We start from the raw sequence: 21,520 nt of genomic DNA, 5'->3' as shown, positions 1-21,520 counted from the left end.
TCCCCAGTAAACGCCCTTGAGTAACAGGTGGTTTTATAAGCCGCATAAGGTCGACATTAAGCAACACTTAATGCAAAGAACCAATTATTAATTTACGTGGGCTGGCGGTAGTGTGTAACGTTGAAATTTTGAGGCTGTACTGGGTAGGACAGTGTGCCCGTTCTTCCGATAAGTATACAAATGGCCACTACGCCAAGTTCTATCCAAAACACTTGATCCCTTACCTTTGTGATCAATAGGATCCGAGATATGACCTGAAAAACCGCATTTTCGCGCGATGTTTGGAAGACACTGATTCTGTGTACTGCGTGATAATGCGAATGAGTCAGTATTTTGTACGTTGTTGCTTGCTATCTGCTTTGATCGCTCGAAATTTATGAGCTGAAATCATTAATGGGTCTTTGCTCTGGATGGGTTTTCCTATTAGAATAACTATTCATCGTGCGAACTGGTGACAACCTTAAATGAATATCGGATAAAAAACAGTTCATGGTCAGTGCTATCACCTCTCTTACTTTGTGGGTTTAAAGTAACTAGCATCCTTGTGCTCCATTGAGTTGGACGATTCACGTAAACTCACCGGTCAAAACACGGACGGCGTTCAGTAAGAAATGCAACTATTTTTTTTTTCGGGCAATGTTGGTTGGAAAAAAATAAGGATGGTTTTTTTTTTTTTTTTTTTTTTTTTTTTTTTTTTTTTTTTTTTTTTTTTTTTTTTTTTTTTTTTTGTGGGACGTAGTGGAACATTCCCGTTTCAGCCTTTCTCGTGAAGTTCTGATGCGTGGAGGCGCTATAGGTAGCCTTCACAATGCCGCCTGTAATGGAGGACGTTCCAAGTAGATAACTGTCATTGAATTTCTTTTGGCGCAAAACCAGAACATCGCAGATATTCATAGGCGCTTGGAGAATGTCTACGGAGACGGGGCAGTGACTCGCATTCGGGAGGACGACGGTTCAATCCCGAGTCCGGGTCCGCAGCTCGTGGTCGTGCGGTAGCGTTCTCGCTTCCCACGCCCGGGTTCCCGGGTTCGATTCCCGGGGGGAGGGGGGGGGTCGGGGATTTTCTCTGCCTCGTGATGACTGGGTGTTGTGTGATGTCCTTAGTTAGGTTTAAGTAGTTCTAAGTTCTAGGGGACTGATGACCATAGATGTTAAGTCCCATAGTGCTCAGAGCCATTTGAACCATTTTGAACCGAGTCCGGTCATCCTGATTTAGGTTTTCCGTGATTTCCCTAAATCGCTTCAGGCAAATGCCGGGATGGTACCTTTGAAAGGGCATGGCCGACTTCCTTCCCCATCCTCCCTCAATCCAATGAGACCGATGACCTCGCTGTTTGGTCTCTTCCCCAAACTAACCAACGGGGCAGTTAACGAAAGTAATATGTCGCGCGGCTGGCGCCAATACCTCTTCCTTTTAGTGTCATCGATTTCGATTTCGTTGGCCGTGAGTCAATTGTTCATCGCAGATTCGGCTATTTAAGCGTCGAGGCAGCAGGCCACTGTGTGGTCTGCCGCTTGCGGTTACAACGGGGTCGGCAGGTTGGCGCTCATTGCGCGTGGTACTATTGGAGTGCTGCAGCCGGAGACGGAGGAAAGGTTTGGCTTCCGGCACGAGGCGTGGTGTTCGGCTTTTCTCGCTACGCAGTGCATGTTGAGAAGAAGAACTTGCCAGAGCGTCGCCTGGCATTAACTGTTCGCCTCGGTATATGCTGTGTGTTTGATTTAAACAGGTGCAATTTTGTGTTATCTGTATTTGTTAATGGTTAACTAATGTCGTGTTCAGTGTGAATTTGGTGACGAGTCTGATAAGTCAAAGTTATGTCACACGTGGCATGATAACGGGGCTTGGTCTTTCCATGTTAGTTTCCTACAACTTGATGAAGGATCTGCAGCTATATGTAAGGAGGCCCGGTAAGCTGCTCGTTATTGAGTGATTGTGTATCTAAAGTTGCTGTAACCTTTGTGATGAAATGCGAAAATCTGCACCTTAGTTTACGAATAACAAAATTCTACGCTGCCTCGTAAAACTACATCAGATTCCATGAAAGTGTAGTTCTGGTGGGCTCTTGCCCATTTATAATAATACTCATCTGTCACTATAACGTTGCAAGGAACAATCTTATTTAAGTGAAATGTTGAGTTAAAAAAAAAAAAATAGGCGAGCATTCTTGTTTTAATGTTATGTTTTATTCTTTTATCTAATATGAATGTGCAAATGCAGGTGTGCTGTTGTAGTTGACTTATGTTTCAGCTGTGCGGAGCGCAGTGTATTTCCTCCAGTACGGTGGGGCCACACCGGGGCTTGCGACTTGGCCGTTGCCAGTGGAACTGTGCTTCGTTAGACCGGGCTCCATGCTGCTGGCCTTCCGTCTCGATCTCGTCCTTAAGTTGAATATTGCTGATCTCTTTGTTCCTGGCTCTGTCGGGTCGTTAAGCTATGTAGCTCGTTCCTCCGCCGCTTTGAGGAATGCACCTTTCGCTCGAAATATGAATTTAAACCTGTAAAACTGGTTCAAATGGCTCTGAGCACTATGGGACTTAACATCTAACATCTGTGGTCATCAGTCCCCTAGAACTTAGAACTACTTAAACCTAACTAACCTAACGACATCACACACATCCATGCCCGAGGCAGGATTCGAACCTGCGACCGTAGCAGTCACGCGGTTCCAGACTGAAGCGCCTAGAACCGCTCGGCCACCACGGCCGGCTGTAAAACTGGGTTTCACTCTATAATTAGTGCACGATCATATTGCTGGAGGCTCCGCCTTATTAATTCTGTATTCCCTTATCAGCCATTTGTTTATTATATTTGTACCTTGTGTTCTGGTTGTGAAGTTCAATGTTTTATAAAGGAGGGTTTCATGTGTTTATGTTCTCAGGTAGTGTTTAGATGCTGAGGTGCTGCTTTTTATTAATTGTTTGTTATATTAATTAGTGCCTCCTTCTACTGGCATCAAGTGGATTATTCGTTAGTCAGAAATTAGTGTGCCCGGTGTCTACGTCGCGGAGCGTAGAAGTTTTAGAAGTTGCTTTTATTATTACTTATGTGCCTTATGTTATGCCTTAATGTTATCCTTGGTATGAATTTCTAATGCGAAAGAGAAGTCATTGTAGAGGATAGTCTTGCGGGTTCCCAGCCTGGCAAATTTGGTTTTATTAAGTATTCCGACCAAAAGAAATTTTGTTAATGTTTCATGCACTTATTATGCAGATCTTAACAGGGGTTTACGAAAAAATTTTTGTCCTCCTGTGAGGTCAAATTTATCTGTTTTATTGTATTGCATTGTCCAAGGTAATAAACATTGTTTAACAGAAGCTGTGTATGTTTCGTAATTACGGCCTTGCTGCTTCGTGTCTTATTAATGGACGCAAATAGGGCGTCCCAAAAAGCTCTACGAGTCAGTGAGCGAAGCGTCTGCCATCATCGCAACAACGTCGTGCAAACCTGTCCGCTCTCCCGCGTGCCGGCCGGCCGCACACAGCTCTGACTCCTGCTGAGTCACCTCGTTCGAGGTGATGAACGGATCACAAGCGAATGCCTGACTGCTCTGCTGGGCCTCTCTGTTGGTAGTGCTGACACATTCATTCATTGGGGTACTCGGAGGTGTGTGGCCGCTGGGTAACAGAAGACCACAAAAAGCAGTGAGGACCCTTCTCCTTCTCCATGACAACGCAAGGTTCCACACAAGTCTGCGCATCCGAGAGGAGCTCAAGAAACTTCATTGGACTGCTTTTCCTGATCCATCCTACAGCCATTACCTTGCACCTTCCATCTGCTTGCCTAGTGAAGGATGCAGTAAGTGGATGATGGGGAGGTTACTGATGGAGCAAGACGTGGTCTCCGACCTCAATCAGCAAAGTGCTTCCATGCAGGCATACAGGCGCTCCCAGTAAGGTGGCGCAAGGCCGTCGCATTGAAACGAAATTACGTTCAAAAATAGGGTTTTGTAGCCAGAAGAGAGGGCAATAATATCGTGTACTGGAATCGTGAATGAAACCGCCCTGCTTTCAGAAAAAAGTTTGTTGCGTTACTTATTGAAGGCCCCTCATATTGATTACCACATTGAAAGTGTGCTCTGGTCGCTTTGTAGCGCTGGAGACTTGTAGAACTGGCTTCAGGCGGTCATGCGACACTCCACCGCCGATGTAAGTCGTGGGCAGTGACGAGGCGAGTACGTGGCTATGTAACAAGGCTGGACGATGCGTTGACATATCATAATGGGTATATCCTGTTTGGCTGTGTCCATGACGACATCGTGAATCAAGCTGCCTGATTTACAGATATATCAGCAGTCCAATCAGTGTTCTAGGTATGAAGTAGCACTTGCAGCACGACACAAGGCTGATATAAAAAGATTGTGTGTGACTTTGTTAATTATGGTTTCAAAACTACTAGAATCGGTGGCGTGCACGAATACAGGTTCAGTTCAACCAGTTTCCGAGTGACTGTGAGAGGCACCCACATGCCTTGCTCATACTGTGGCATCAAGCAGTCAGGCCTGCAAGATGAGTGGTCTGCCAAGCGAGTGGATTCATTCTTATTTATCGAGTAACATGGACTCTAGTACTCACACTTAAGTTACAAGTTATCCTCCTATATGATTAATACGCAACGGTAACACGCATCTGACTATCAGTAATTTACAGAACTCTGACTGTACACTACGCACTGGCAGTACCACATTTTCTTTTTGTCTTTTGTTTAACGGCTTTTGCCACCACGTGGCCACCGCACTGAATATGAATGGCGCACACATTATAAATTCGGGACATTATGACAACATACAATTCGAAGGAAAAGTCCACCAATCTTTTTCTTTTCACTATCTTATTTATTCCGATAAATTCTCTAACCTAAACACACAAATTCTATAACCTACAACAATAACACATGAGAAATTCCGCCCAGTGGGCATGGCTTTACATTGGTGAATCTCTATATTATGGTCTCGTAATTATTTAACGCTACAGTGCACTTTCTGGATAGGATGGTGGATCTTTTATTATTTCTCACACTTCGACTCTCACAATCATCATCACGAAACTATCCTCCAGACCGAGCAGTACAGAAGGAACAAGCATAACCCACTAATCTTTTGAAACTACCTTGCTACTCTCCCATGCAAACCACACATCCCCAAATTACATGACATACACCACACTACGACATGAAATACAAAACACTAAGTGGTCACAACATTATCACTTTCAGCTTTCCCACTTCAATTAGTATTTATCCCAGTTTCACACGACACTGCCCCACTTTGTAATTCTACTTTCCTACTATGAACTCTGGAGATATATGCACGTCTTCCTGTGCAATGCAAGCCAAGTGGCGTTGCTGGATAGACGGCCGACTCACCTTGCTTCTCTCTCAGAGTTTGAATCTAGCGTCACACGGAATCCTATCACGCAAAGTGATATTAAGAACGTATTCATCACACACGCGAGTCCTCAACTGATACCATGGACGAGTACTTCTCTTTATCCTTTGTCTCATACACAGATTGAGACTCTCACAGTACTCACCACATGGAAGTACTCGTCTCTAATTTCAAGCCCTGCACACGCCATTTCTTAAATATTTCAACTTATGGTACACCCACTATTTCTTAAATATTTCAACTTATTGTACACACGCTAGTAATTCAGCTTAACTTAAGCACACGGAAGTATTTCAACTTATTGCTACACGTGGTTTCATTGTGACCGTTGGTCACTTCCGAAGATTACTACAATCCCATTAATATTACCTGCCTGACATTTAATTCTCCCCACAAAAGTTCCTGAAATAGAGAAATTATTATTTCAAACTACTCTTAAATATTCCACATGCATACCATGTCTCCACTCTTTTGTCATTACGGAGCACAACTAAAACAGGTCTTAACAGCACAAGATCCAGCGGCAGAGTGCTGAAACATGGCCATTCTCGAGGTCCTCTCCAGCTCTGCTGAAGTGGGGCCCGTATTGGTCAGCCACATTTCAGGCGCTCAAAGCTCAGCTAAATTTCATCTCTTTGGTACCACCAAAGGTGGCCAAAGGATCGTCTCAAAGATGATCATATCTTCACATTCACTATCTGCGGTTAGCAGACGACCATACATTCATTCATTTCACAGATCTCACCAAACTGGATGTAGGGATTTACTTTGTGGGAGTGCACATGTGATCAATTAAATAAATTGTCATTCTTTCCCACACTGGTATCCGGCTTCGCTGTATTAATTGAAATTGAGTTATTTTACAAAAAAAATGTGTTGTTCTGACAAAAATAATGATGTATGTTGTACCTATTTTCAATGTCGGGCGGTACTGTACCCTTTCAACTGTTGCGAAGAGAACTGAACGCGTTGAATAACTATAGTCGGTTCCTCGCAAACTGCCGCTGTCCACAGTGCCACCAGAGCTGCACATCCTCAGACAGTGAAGCTACACCATAGCTGGGCAGTAACCGGCTGGAGACATGTGATGTTGTTCGAAAAGTCGGGATTTTGCCTCTTTTCAAATGACGTATGGCTTCGAGTGTAGTGACGGCCCATCAAAGCTTTTAACACCCAGTGCATGGAGAATGTAGCGTCCAGAGGCGGTTCTGTGATGTTTTGCGAGGGTTTCTCGTACCATGAGAAAGGCCCCCTGGTGTAACCGAAAACTTTGGAGAAAATATAAGTTCACTTGTATGAAAGTATCCCAATCATATTTTAGTCACCAATAGAGACTTAATTGTCCAACAATTAATTGGGAAAATAACAGTTTTATTACTGATGGAAGTGATAAGACATCTAAAAAATTTTAATAAATACCTTTTCTGAAAAATACCTAGAACAGATATTTAGGAACCCACTCTTACTGGAAATACATTGGGTGTAATAGCAACAAACAGACCTGAGCTCTTTGGAGATGTCCACATCGAAACTGGTATCAGTGACATGATATGGTTGTGGCAACAATGATTACATAAATACAAAGGTCAACTAAAGCAAGTAGAAAGGCATATATGTTCAACAAACTAGATAACAAATCAATAGTGTCATACATCAATGGCCGGCCGTGGTGGTCGAGTTGTTCTAGGCGCTTCAGTCTGGAACCACGCGACCGCTACGGTCGCAGGTTCGAATCCTGCCTCGGGCATGGATGTGTGTGATGTCCCTAGTTTAGTTAGGTTTAAGTAGTGCTAAGTTCTAGGGGACTGATGACCTCAGAAGTTAAGTCCTTTAGTGCTCAGAGCCATTTGACCCATACATCAATAAGGAACGTAGTGTCATATGTCAGTGACGAACTTGAAACTTTCAGCACAGAGAAGGAGCACGTAGAGAAGTTATGTCTCAAGTTCAAAAGAATGGTTGAACATGCACTCGGTAGATATGTACTCTGTAGAACTGTTCATAGTGACAGGGAACCTCCATGGTGTACAGTCACTGTAAAGAATCTTCTAAAGAAACGGGTTGTTGCATAATAGGTATAAAACAAAGAGTAAGGCTATAGATAGAGAGATGCTGAATGAAACGTGTTTGGCTGTCAAGACAGCAATGCGTGAAGCCTTCAGTGAATGCTGTAGTGGAATATTGTCAAAAGAAAACAGTATATAAAGAGACTCCCGTTTTGATTAATAATCACCACTGGTGGCCGAAGACGAAGTCACTCCCATTCGCCAGCGGCCTAATCAAAGAGGGTGGAGGGGCAGACGGAGGTTCAGGGCACTCTCTTGCCATTGGGATGGGAAACTGCCCCTAAAGGCGGAAAAATCTGCAATGATCAACGTCATGAGGACACAGAAGGCAACGGAAACCAGTGCATTAAAGACACAGAACATGTATCCATAGAACATGCGACCTGTAATTGAAAAAGTGTCATGACGCCCTCCCCATTGGCAAAAGACTCTGGAATAGTCCCCCATTCGAATCTCTGGCAGGGAACTGCCAAGTGGGAGGTGACCAAGAGAAAAAGATTGAATAATCAACGTAAGGATAACGTGCTATGAGTTGGGGCGTGGAATGTCAGGAGTTTGAAAGAGGTAGGGAAGCTAGAAAATCTGAAAAGGGAATTGCAAAGGCTCAATCTAGATACAGTATGGGTCAGTGAAATGAAGCAGAAAGAAGAGAAGGATTTCTGGTTACATGAGTATAGGGTAATATCAACAACAGCAGGAAATGGTATAACAGGAGTGGGATTCGTTATGAATAGGAAGGTAGGGCAGAGAATGTGTTGCTGTGAACAGTTTATTGATAGGGTTTTTCTTATCAGAATCAACAACAAACCAACAACGACAATGACAGCTCGGATATTTCAGAAATATGTCATCCATACAATTCCTAATACCGTAAGGACTGACAAGTGCGAGAATTATCGCACAGTCAGCTTAACAGCTCATGCATCGAAGCTACTTACAGGAATAATATACAGAAGAATGGAAAAGAAAACTGAGGATCTGTTAGATGACGATCAATTTGGTTTTAGGAAAGGTAAAGCCACCAGAGAGGCAATTCTGACGCTACGGTTGATAATGGAAGCAAGACTAAAAAAAAGTCAAGACACATTCATAGGATTTGTCGACCTGGAAAAAGCGCTCGACAATGTAAAATGGTCCAAGATGATCCAAATTCTGAGAAAAGTAGGGGTAAGCTATAGGGAGAGATGGGTAATATACAATATGTGCTACAGCCATAGGAAATAATAAGAGCGGACGACCAAGGACAAAAGGCTCGGATTAAAAAGGATGTATGACAGGGGTTTTTCTCCCCTACTGTTCATTCTGTACATCGAAGAAGCAATGAAGGAAACGAAAGAAAGGTTCAGGAGTGGAATAAAAATTGAAGGTGAAGGCATATCAATGATACGACTCGCTGATAACATTGCTATCCCGGGTGAAAGGAAAAATTTCCTGGTCTGAATGAATGTCTGTGAAATCTTATGGGACTTAACTGCTAAGGTCATCAGTCCCTAAGCTTACACACTACTTAACTTAAATTATCCTAAGGACAAACACACACACCCATGCCCGAGGGAGGACTCGAACCTCCGCCGGGACCAGCCACACAGTCCATGACTAAAGCGCCTGAGACCGCTCGGCTAATCCCACGCGGCATGATCTGCTGAATGGATTGTAGAGTCTAATGAGTACAGAATATGGATTGAGAGCAAATCGAAGAAGAACGAAAGCCATGAGAAGTAGCAGAAATGAGAACAGCGAGACTCTTAAAATCAGGACTGATACTCATGAAGTAGATGAAGTTAAGGAATTCTGCTACCTAGACAGCAAAACAACCAATGACGGACGGAGCAAGGAGGACATCAAAAGCAGACTAACACTGGTATAAAAGGCATTCCTGGTCAAGAGAAGTCTAGTAATATCATACATAGGCCTTAATTTGAGAAGGAAATTTATAAGAATATATGTTTCGATCACAGAATTGTATGGCAGGGAAACATGGACTGTGGGAAAATCGGAACAGAAGAGAATCGAGGCATTTGAGATGTGGTGCTACACAAGAATGTTGAAAATTAGGTGGACTGATAGGGTAAAGAATGAGGAGGTTATTCGCAGAATCGGAGAGGAAACGAACATGAATATGTGGAAAACACTGAAAAGGAGAAGGGACAAGATAATAGGACATCTATCATGACATGAGGGACTGAATTCCTTGGTACTAGAGGGAGCTGTAGAGGGCAAAAATTGTAGAGGAAGACAGAGATTGGAATACATCCAAGAGATAATTGAGGACGCAGGTTGCAAGTGCTACTCTGAGATGAAGACGTTGGCACAGGAGAGAAATTCGTGACGGGGCACATCAAATCAGTCAGAAGACCGACGACTCAGAAAAAAAAAGAAAAAAAAAAAAGAAACGTGTAAAGCCATTAGTGCCCAGTCCCTAGCGAATGAGACAGGAGCTGAAAAGGGATACCCAAACAAAATCTGAAATGCTTAACTCCGTTTTCACGCGTTTCTTTACAAAGGAAATTCCAGGAGAACTGCCTCGATTTAATCCTTGTACCACTGGAAAGATGAATGAAATAAGTATTAGTGCCAGTGGTGTTGAGAAACAGCTGAAATTGTTAAAACTGAACAAAGTTCCAGGGCCCGATGGAATCCCCATCAGATTATATACTGAATTTGCAGCTGAGTTAGGCGATTTTCTAACTATAATCTATCGTAGATCCCTCGAAAAAAAAATAAACAAAACAGTGCACAGTCCGTGAAAAAAGGCACAGGTCACATGCGTCTACAAGAAGGCTAGAAGAGGCGTTCCACAAAACTACCGTTCAACACCCTCGACATCGATTCATTGTACAATCTTAGAACATATTCTGAACTCAGACATAATGAGATATCTTGAACAGAATGACCTCCTCGATACCAACCAGTAAGCGTTTCCAAAACATCGATCATGTGAAAAACAACTCGCACATTTCTCACATGATCTACTGAAATCTTTGGATCAAGGCAACCAGGTAGATGTAGTATTTATTGATTTCCGAAAAGCATTTGATTCAGGACCACGCCTATGCTAATTGTCAAAACTAGGATTCTACGGGGTATCAGGCGAAATTAGGGACTGGATCGATGACTTTTTGGTAGCATGCAGCATGTTATCTTGGATGGAGAGTTGTCATCAGATGTAGAAGTAACGTCGGGTGTACCCCAGGCAAGTATGTTAATGACCTTGTAGAGAATATTAATAAAAGAATCACGCTTTTTTCAGATGATGCAGTTGTCTATAATGAAGTACTGTCTGAAAGACGCTACATAAATGTTTAACTAGATCTTGATAAGTTTTTAAATTAATGCAAAGACTAGCAACTTGCTATAAATGTTCAGAAATGTAAAGCTAAGTAACTCAGAAAACGAAAAAACCTAGTATCCTATGGCTATAATATCAGTGACTCAATGTTGGAATCGGTCAACTCGTACAAATACCTGGTACGAAATGGATACGAAATGGAATGATGGCACAGGCTCAGTCGTGGGCAAAGCAAGTGGTAGATTTCGGTTTACTGATAGAATACTGGAGAAGTGCAGTCAGTTTACAAAGAAGATTCCTTGGAAAATCACTCTTGCCACTGGTTCTAGAATATTACTCAAGTGTGTGGGGCCGTACCAGATATGACTAACTGGGGATATATTGAACGTAGACAGAGAGGGACAGCAAGGTTTGTTTAACCCGTGAGAGAGTGTCACAGAGATACTGAACGAACTGAACTGGCAGACTTTTGGAGGCGTAAACTATCGCGAGAAAGCTTATTTACAAAGTTTCAAGAACCGGCTTTAAATGATTACTCTAGGAATATACTACAACCCCTACGTATCGCTCACATAGGAATCATGAGGATAAGAGTAGGATAATTACTGTAGGCATCTGAGATATTCAAACCATCATTCTTCCGGCACTCCATACGTGAATGTAACAGGAAGACATTCTAATAACTGGTACAATGGGACGTACCCTCTGCCATGCACCTCACGGTGATTTGCAGAATATAGATGTAGATGTACATTCGGGTTACCGTGAACGCGAACCAAGACGTTTATTTTAAGGATCTTCTTGACCAAGTTGCGCCCATTGTTTTACATCTTCAACATCTCCCAGGATGACAACAACTACGTTCACAGGGCTGAAAAACCGGTTTTCGGTTACACCGTTCTTTTCGTCTCCAGGTCAGCCTGACTGTTAAAGCCGCTCAAACTAAAAGATTTCAGATTTTTGGTTTTCTTATTGCAATTACTTCCAGTAATAAAAGTAGGCTTCGAACAAAGACTGAAAAGTTCTAACGAAGGCGAAGGAATAGGAGATCACGATCGATATGGGGTTAAGGCTGCAGCAGAACTCTGTCTCATTGTCTACAGCAAAGATTGCGAAGGTCAAGGAGACGAGCGCTGCGACAGCGACAGCGAAAGAATTTGATGACTTATTCTTCTCGGGTATGCAGCCGGATCATAGCGTCTTCACGACACAATACTTCCGCGGTCCAACTGGCCGCCATCTTCAGGTGAGAGTGCTGGTGCACGATCTCGCCGGAACTGACTTCCCAGCGCTAGCGGCAGCCCCTATATAGGCCGCAGAAGACCCACAACACATGCGCGAGAAGGTGCCGTAGCTGCCCTCTAGCGCAGTAAACATACCGCGCCGCCAGTGGTGGAAAGAGGCGAAATCGAGATATCGCTGTCAAAAATAAAACAAATTTTAAAAATTTTTATTCCGACGATTGAAACACAGACCGTTGTTTTTTAATGTCAGATAACACCGGGTCCCAAGTCTTACTTAAAAGATAACCCTTGTCTCTATTAATAAGATTGTCAGATAAACGAATCTCTATGGATTCTTTTAAAACACAGTCCCAATAGCGAGATGCAGGGGCAACCATTTGTGTCGCGTCATATAGCATTCTGTGTCCCTCGGTGAGACAGTGCTCCGCCACTGCGGATTTCTCAGATTGAAGAAGCCGTGTGTGCCGCTGATGCTCAACACATCGGTCCTGAATGGTCCGGATTGTCTGACCAATAGAAGCCTTCCCACAGTGGCAAGGGATCTTGTACACACTGGGCTTCCTCTAACCCAAGTCATCCTTAACAGAGCCAAGAAGCGCTCTAATCTTGGCTGGCGGACGAAAAATACTTTTGATATGATATATTTTTAGAATTCTTCCTATCTTCGAGGAAATACTCCCAGCAAAAGGCAGAAAAGCCACCGATTTGCAGGTATCTTCTGGTGGTTCAGGCGATGGTCCAAACTGGAAAGCACGACGGATCTGTTTATCTGTATAGCCATTCTACTTGAACACAACCTTAAGGTGGTCCAATTCTTGTGTCAAGCTTTCTCCATCTGATATGGCATAAGCTCTTCTCGCCAACGTCCGCAGGACCCGCGTACGCTGGAACGATGGATGACAGCTAGAAGCATGCAGTTAACGGTCCGTGTGCGTAGGCTTTCGACAAACACTGTGTCCCAGTGTCCCATCATCCTTTCTGTACACCAGAACATCCACCACTGGCGGCGCGGTATGTTTAATGCGCTAGAGGACAGCTACGGCACCTTCTCGTGCATGCGTTGTGGGTCTTCTGCGGCCTATATAGGGGCTGCCGCTTGCGCTGGGAAGTCAGTTCCGGCGAGATCGTGCACCAGCACTCTCGCCTGAAGATGGCGGCCAGTTGGACCGCGGAAATATTGTGTCATGAAGACGTTATGATCTGGCTGCATACCCGAGAAAAATATTATCAATTATTACGCCGGGAAAGCCTTCGTAGTCACATCAGAAGCCTTTACGGGGAGGAGATGGTGGAACTTGTGAAGAAGTTCGATAAACTTCGTAAGAAGAAGGGCAAGTTGGTGAGTGCCCTCGCCTTTTTGCTGAGATGCCGCGATGGAATAGTAATACCTAAGTTTGCTAGATTTGTGCATTTAATTGATGCGAAAACGGCCAACAACATGAAGAAGCGTGCCAGTTTCGCCTTAGTCAAGGAGCGCATTCGCTTCATTCGAAGACAACTGGATCTCATATCCAAGGATTCACTTTTCTTGCACTTGGAGTTATCGTCGCTGCTGTCGGATGCATCCTGGGAATGGGTGGATAGTTCTTCTTGGGCACTATCAGATTGGACGCATAGGAGCGCCGTCAGGAAACAGTCTTCGAAGTTTCAACCGCTTTGTTCTCAACCTATAATATCTGATGACGACACCTGTCGACGGACAATGATTAACCTCTCGAGGAAAGAACTGGACGACGCTACGCTGTCAGCGTTGGAGAAAGGGCTGAATTTTGCCCCTACACCGAGGAATGTGCCTATCGCCGAATTCATCTGTGCAGTCGAACAAGCAGTGTCCAACTTTTCGGAGGACCAAGCTGAAGAGATTAGGCAAGAGGTCTCACATACATTGCGGCGGGCGCCGCCTCCACGGAGTAACATCTCATCTCTCGAAAGGGTAGCTGTCCGGTCCATTAGAGAAGACGAGGGTCTGATAGTTCTACCAGCGGACAAAGGCAACGCAACGGTTCTTCTGTCACGTGATGACTACCTGGGAAAGATGGATCTCTTACTTGAGGACTCAGCATACAGAACATTGCAGGACGACCCAACTGAACGGATAAAACGGAAGACGCTTTCACTGCTGAAGAAGAGTTATTTACCTGATGACGTTCACAAATAACTTCGTCCTGGTGCTGCCGTGCCACCGAGACTATACGGCCTACCCAAGATTCATAAGAAAGGGGTCCCGCTTCGTCTGATCGTGAGTAACTTGGGTGCTCCTACCTACAATCTAGCCAAGTATTTAGCATCTGTTCTTGGCTCTCACGTCGGTAAATGCGAACATCACATTCCCAATTCTATGGTGTTTATTCAGAGATTGAAGTCCTTGTCTCTTAGTCCTTGCGATTTGCTTGTGAGCTTTGATGTCGTGTCGCTTTTTACCCGGGTTCCTCTGGAAGAATCCTTGCAATTAATTGGTGAGAAACTGGATGATGAAACAACCAGGCTTTGTCGCCACGTGCTGACGTCGACGTACTTTTTATTCAATGACAAATATTTTGAACAGACTGACGGAGTGGCTATGGGGAGCCCATTGTCCCCAATAGTCGCCAACCTTTTATGGAAGATTTGGAGGACATGGAGCTGAAGACGGCCTCCTTAAAACCAACCTGTTTCTGGAGGTACGTTGACGATACGTTTATGGTGTGGCCTCATGGGAGAGAAGCTCTTGACCGCCCCCTAGATCATTTTAATTCCCTGCATCCTAGCATCAAGTTTACCATGGAGGTGGAAAGTGATGGAAAGCTTCCGTTTCTGGATGTTCTGGTGTACAGAAAGGATGATGGGACACTGGGACACAGTGTTTGTCGAAAGCCTACGCACACGGACCGTTAACTGCATGCTTCTAGCTGTCATCCATCGTTCCAGCGTACGCGGGTCCTGCGGACGTTGGCGAGAAGAGCTTATGCCATATCAGATGGAGAAAGCTTGACACAAGAATTGGACCACCTTAAGGTTGTGTTCAAGTAGAATGGCTATACAGATAAACAGATCCGTCGTGCTTTCCAGTTTGGACCATCGCCTGAACCACCAGAAGATACCTGCAAATCGGTGGCTTTTCTGCCTTTTGCTGGGAGCATTTCCTCGAAGATAGGAAGAGTTCTAAAAATATATCATATCAAAAGTATTTTTCGTCCGCCAGCCAAGATTAGAGCGCTTCTTGGCTCTGTTAAGGATGACTTGGGTTAGAGGAAGCCCAGTGTGTACAAGATCCCTTGCCACTGTGGGAAGGCTTCTATTGGTCAGACAATCCGGACCATTCAGGACCGATGTGTTGAGCATCAGCGGCCCACACGGCTGCTTCAATCTGAGAAATCCACAGTGGCGGAGCACTGTCTCACCGAGGGACACAGAATGCTATATGACGCGACACAAATGGTTGCCCCTGCATCTCGCTATTGGGACTGTGTTTTAAAAGAATCCATAGCGATTAGTTTATCTGACAATCTTATTAATAGAGACAAGGGTTATCTTTTAAGTAAGACTTGGGACCTGGTGTTATCTGACATTAAAAAACAACGGTCTGTGTTTCAATCGTCGGAATAAAAATTTTTAAAATTTGTTTTATTTTTGACAGCGATATCTCGATTTCGCCTCTTTCCACCACTGGCGACGCGGTATGTTTACTGCGCTAGAGGGCAGCTACGGCACCTTCTCGCGCATGTGTTGTGGGTCTTCTGCGGCCTATATAGGGGCTGCCGCTTGCGCTGGGAAGTCAGTTCCGGCGAGATCGTGCACCAGCACTCTCACCTGAAGATGGCGGCCAGTTGGACCGCGGAAATATTGTGTCATGAAGACGTTATGATCCGGCTGCATACCCGAGAAGAATATTATCAATTATTACGCCGGGAAAGCCTTCGTAGTCACAATTTGATGACTTTCTTGCATTGTCAGTTTTGGATGGTAACAATTTTTCGCTGTGAAGCAACCACAAAATTACGGGTTCAGTTACTATCCCAATTTTATAGCACGTCAATAAAATTATATATATATATCGAGCGAAGTTATCATCTGTTCCAAGGAACGTTCTGTGTGTGTTCTCCTTCTATGATGTTTCAGGTCTGTTGTGCCACCTGCCGTTTTTAATCTTTTAAAGCAAATGGAGCATTGTACTTCATTCCTGCAATGCTGTACCGATTCTTATGGCATGCAGTTGTTTCTAGTTTCTAGCTGCATGTGTTGTTATTAAAACAGGGCCGTCCGCTTTTCCAGCTTTTCATAAGATGCTTAATCCAATATTTCAAAGCAATGGAAATTTTACGAATGAATAGTACTCGTTTTTAAAAAAGGTTTTATTTAATAACCGAACATTTTGGCACTTCTGTTATGGTAAATGGATATGCCGATTTCTTTCCCAGTCATTAGTAAAAAATTAAAAAAAGAAACCTTCTATAACCAAGATCAAACGAATACTGAAAATTACCGGTTATTCATAACTAAAAGACTGGTATCGCTTTTAACCTGTCAGTTTTTCCCATTTCTAGACTGCAAGCGTACTTTCTCGGTTTGACGAACGCCCAGGCATCCTATAGCACCTTAACTGGTGCACTAACTCACTCAATTTTAAACCCATAGACAGTGCCGGGGATTACTTGAAACAGTGAATGTAAATTACACAAGCGGTAAGACACAATCAGTACCTTAACTGTGCTATAACAATGATAGTGTTACCGATGACACTGTCACTAGAGTGTAGTTACTTAACACGGTTTCCCGCAGTTATTTCACCAAATAAGACGAAGTAAATATTCTACAATTCAAATTAAGAACAGATACCAACATGACTATCCGAGAAGTAGATATTCTTGGTGTAACGAAGCAACTTAATCACTTAATGAAGTTAAGTCTTCCGGTCCAGAATGTATGCCAATTATATTCCTTTCAGAGAACGCAGATTTAGTAGGTCCATGCTTAGCAGTCTTATAAAACCGCTCACTCGACTAAATATCTGTACCCAAAGACTGGAATGTTGCGTAGGTCACACCAATAAGCCAGAGAGGAAGTAGCAGTAATCCACTGAATTATAGTCCCATATCACCTACGTCGATTTGCTCGAGTGTTTTGGAACGTATAGTATGTTCAAAGATTATGAATTATATTGAAGACAACTATCTATTGACACGTACTCAGCAGGTATTCAGAAAATATCATTCTTGTGAAGCGTAACTAGCTCTTCATTCACACGAGGAAGGAAGTGCTGTCGATATGGATCTCAAATTGATTTTACATTCAGTATTTCTAGAAGACTTTTAATAACATTCCACACAAGCAGCCTCTAATCAAATTGCATGCCGAGGGAGTATCGCTCAGTTGTGCGACTGGATTCGTGCTATCCTGTGAGAACGATTACAGTTCGCAGTGGATCTGGCGTTCCCAAGGAAGTGTTTAGGCCCTCTGCTGTTCCTAATCTATATATAAGTCTGACAAGTCGTCTTAGACTGTTTGCAGATGATTCTGTCGTTGACCGTCTAGTGAAGTCTTAAGAACATCAAAACCAGTTGCAAAATGATTCAGAGAAGACACCTGTATAGTGTGAAAAGTGGCAGTTGATCTAAATAACGAGAAATATGAGTACTAAAAGGAATCGGTTAAATTTCAGTTACACGAAACAACACACAAATCTAAACTTGTCAATTCAACTACGGACCTAGGGATAACAGTTACTAACAACTTGCATAGGAATGATCACATAGACAATGTTGTGACGAAGGCAAATCAAAGACTGCGTTTTATTGGCAGAACACTCAGAAGATGCAACATTACTGCTGCGCGGTGTGGGATGCTTGCCAGATGGGATTAACGGAGTACATCGAAAAGATGAAAGAAGAGCAGAATTATCGAGAAGTAGGGGAGAGAATGTCACGGTCACGATACAGGATTTGGGATGGACGTCGTTAAAACAAAGGCGTTTCTAGTTGCGGCAGGATCTTCTCACGAAGTTTCTATCCAAAAATTTCTCCTCCGAATGCGAAAATAGTTTGTTGACGCCGACCTACATAGGGAGAAACGATCATCATAATAAAATAATGGCGATCAGACGTCACACGGAAAGATATAGTTGTTCGTTTTCACAGCGCGCTGTTCGAGAGTGGAATAATGGAGAATTATTGTAAGGTGGTTTACAGAGTATCGATGTAAATGTACATGTAGAAGTGCTGGAACATTAATAACTGGGGTAACCGCCAGAATGTTGCATGCAAGCATGCAAACATGCGTGCATTGTGCTGTACAGGTGCCGGATGCCAGTTTGTGGGATGGAAAATAAAAATGGTTCAAATGGCTCTGAGCACTATGGGACTTAACGTCTGAGGTCATCAATCCCCTAGACTTAGTACTACTTAAACCTAACTAACCACATCCATGCCCGAGGAAGGATTCGAACCTGCGACCGTAGAAGCAGCGCGGGTCCCGACTGAAGCGCCTAGAACCGCTCGGCCATGGCACATTGTTATCCATAAAAGTTACATCGTTGTTTTTGGGAACATGTAGTCCATGAATGACTATAAACAGTCTCCGAGTGCCCGAATATAACCATTTCCATTCAATGATCGGTTCAGTCGGACCAGAGGATCCAGTTCATTCCATGTAAACAAAGCGCACACCATTATGGAGCAAACACCATCTTACACAGTGTTTTGTTCACTACTTGGGTCAATGGGTTAAAAGGTCTCTGTTGGATTCCTTTCATGTTAATTTCTTAAATCTGTTGTCATTTATGGCATAAATTCCTCTTCTAATTTTACTGTGATGTTTCTGACTATCTGGGAGGAGACTGAGCAGTGAAACGTGTTACTTTTACACATAAACAAGAACGATCTGTCACACTACTACACTTTAAAACACAGTTTATATGTAATTCTTGTCACACAGTCTCATACGGAACTTACATCCGCTTTCTTTTATATACTGTATATGATAAGATACTGTCATCCCCCTTCCCTTCTGTGTGAAAGAATGAATGAGCAAATGTATTTCTAGTTGCAAGCTGGATGGTAGCAGACAAGCCTGTCTGCTAGAGAACAGTAGGACCAATGTCGGAACAGGTAGCTACACTTTCTAAAAGCAAATAGGTTTCTATGCTTAGTATGGTCCTGTCCGTCCCTTGTCATGTTGGTATAGGAAGCTGCCTCTCTGGTCACTTCCGTTTGTATTTGGGAAGCACGCTCGGTAGGAGCACAGGTCAGGCTGTCCGTGGCGAGCGTCTGAAGTGGTAAGATCTCCGGCTAAGCGCGTGTCGGCTAAGTCCGTAGGACAATGGATTTCTTAAGTTCAGCCTAACTGAAAATTTAATCACCTTTATTTCAGGTTTAGCTCTAAAATATCTAATGTTATTTTAAATTGCAACGCAGTGTAATTCGAGCGCACAGTTCAGAATATATTCCGGTAGTTGCTTTGTCACTACTTTGTGAGTAAAGTGGTACACGTGTTGATCAGTAACTCTAACTAAGCTCGTCAATCTTATTGCGAAGGTGCGTGAGATTATAACGTCTCCTCTTGACAATATTTATCAATATAGCAACTTTTCTTTATGTTCAACCCACGTGCAGTGTACTTTGTGAGACCAGTACCACGTGCTTATACAATTGTTTGACCCATCAGGTTAATAGTAAGACGATAGTAACCAGTTCGAGGTTTTTCTTTTGTTAATTGCTTTTCGATCTAATTTATTTTAATTATCAAAATTATTGTGGAGTTACGCTCTTTGTGTAAACCAAGTTGACCATGTGAAGCATGTGGTGTAATCATCAAAGAAGCCCTCAGCTATTCTTTTTGGGAAGATTTCACAGAGAGTTAGTACAAATTTAGTATACCAGTGTGTGGTAATTACATGACGGACAGGATTGTGCTACGAACGTAACTTCTTTGGGTGAAAATTGAATCGGTTGGTTGTGGTTAATTTCCTCTTGCATATGTTTCAACGTTCTTCGTGTGTTATTTTACGAATGCAGTGTTGTATGCAGTCTCTCAATCTTGGCTCCCTATTTGATGTGTTCCGTAAGATTACAAACTCACATTTTCACAGTCCTAAATAAGGCACCAGCTTATTTATGACTCAAGTTTAATATTGTGAAATTTCAATGATAGATGTTACAATAAATTTCCAAATATAAACTGATTCTTTTCTTTTTATTTAAATTCTCTTTTATATATATATATATATATATATATATATATATATATATATATATATATATCACCGGTTGTCGTATGACGGTTAAAAGATTATCATTAATGTTAGTCTGGTTGAGAATTTGGTAGGCTAGACTGCATACCTGGTGAAACAGTTGCTCAGTAATGCAAGGTTAACTTCCCCAGACAGCTCACAGCTTTTAATCCGCTTTTATTGTCTATCAGCACCGCTTGCATAGCAAATTAAACCAACAACGTTACACATGGCGACCCTGTTCTGTGATTCCGCTAGACTCTGGAATCTCTGAAACGTTAGATTGCGAGCGTTGTATAATCTTAATTTTTTTCCCCTGTAGCGCTCAAACAACTTCTGCATTGTTTCTGAGCAGACTTTCAAAAGATTCACGGCGTTGTTGAGCGGCGTTGTGTTGTTTCTCTTGTTTTGTTTTCTATATTTGTGTGTTTTATATATATGTGTTTTTCTTCTCGCTTGTGAATTGCACTGACTTCGATCAAAGATATAAATTTGTTTTGCATGTGAAAAAGTGCGTACTAGATTGGGTACCTTTCATGTGACTCTCGTAATTTTTTGGGGATACATTTATTCTGATTAGTGTGTTGTGTACTGGGTATAAATTGAACTAATGCAGACACGTAATCAAGCTAAAAGTAGGCAGTCCAATAACTTAAGCATCATGGACCAAGGGGATAATTTGATTTCGAATATTAACGCTTCGGACGGTTCCGAAAATGCATTGGGAAATACTTCAGAGGAAATGCAAAACAGGACGAACGGGCTCACATCAGAGCCAGAAATTAATTTGCCTCCAACTAACCAAACTGATTTGGCAGAACACATGAAAGCCTTATTGCAACAAAATAAAGAAAACGCAGAGAAATCTGAAAAATCGATCCGAGAGCTAGGCGATCAAATGACGCAAAAATCTGAAAAATCGTTCCGAGAATAAAAGGAATCATCTGAAAAATCGATCCGTGAGCTAGGCGAACAAATGACACAGAAATCTGAAAAATCGATCCGCGAGCTAGGCGAACAAATGACAGAGAAATCTGAAAAATCGATCCGTGAGCTAGGCGAACTAATGACGCAGAAATCTGAAAAATCGATCTGCGAGCTAGGCCAACAAATAGACGAAAAACTAATCCAGCAGACAAATAAAGTCGACAAGTCGATGCAGAGAGTGTCCAATGATATCTCACAACGAATAAAAAATCTGGCAAGTGAAATAAAAAGTGATATTATGAAAGAATTAGGCTGTACATTTGAACAAATCGATGGCCGTCTGCAAGCCTTAGAGCAGGGCAAGTGGAGTCGCGATGCGGAATCTAAAGAGAGCGAAGAACAGC

The sequence above is a fragment of the Schistocerca americana genome, chromosome 8 (assembly GCF_021461395.2).
Source record: "Schistocerca americana isolate TAMUIC-IGC-003095 chromosome 8, iqSchAmer2.1, whole genome shotgun sequence".
In the NCBI taxonomy this organism is placed as follows: Eukaryota; Metazoa; Arthropoda; class Insecta; order Orthoptera; family Acrididae; genus Schistocerca; species Schistocerca americana.
Note: the sequence above shows the minus strand (reverse complement) of the source record.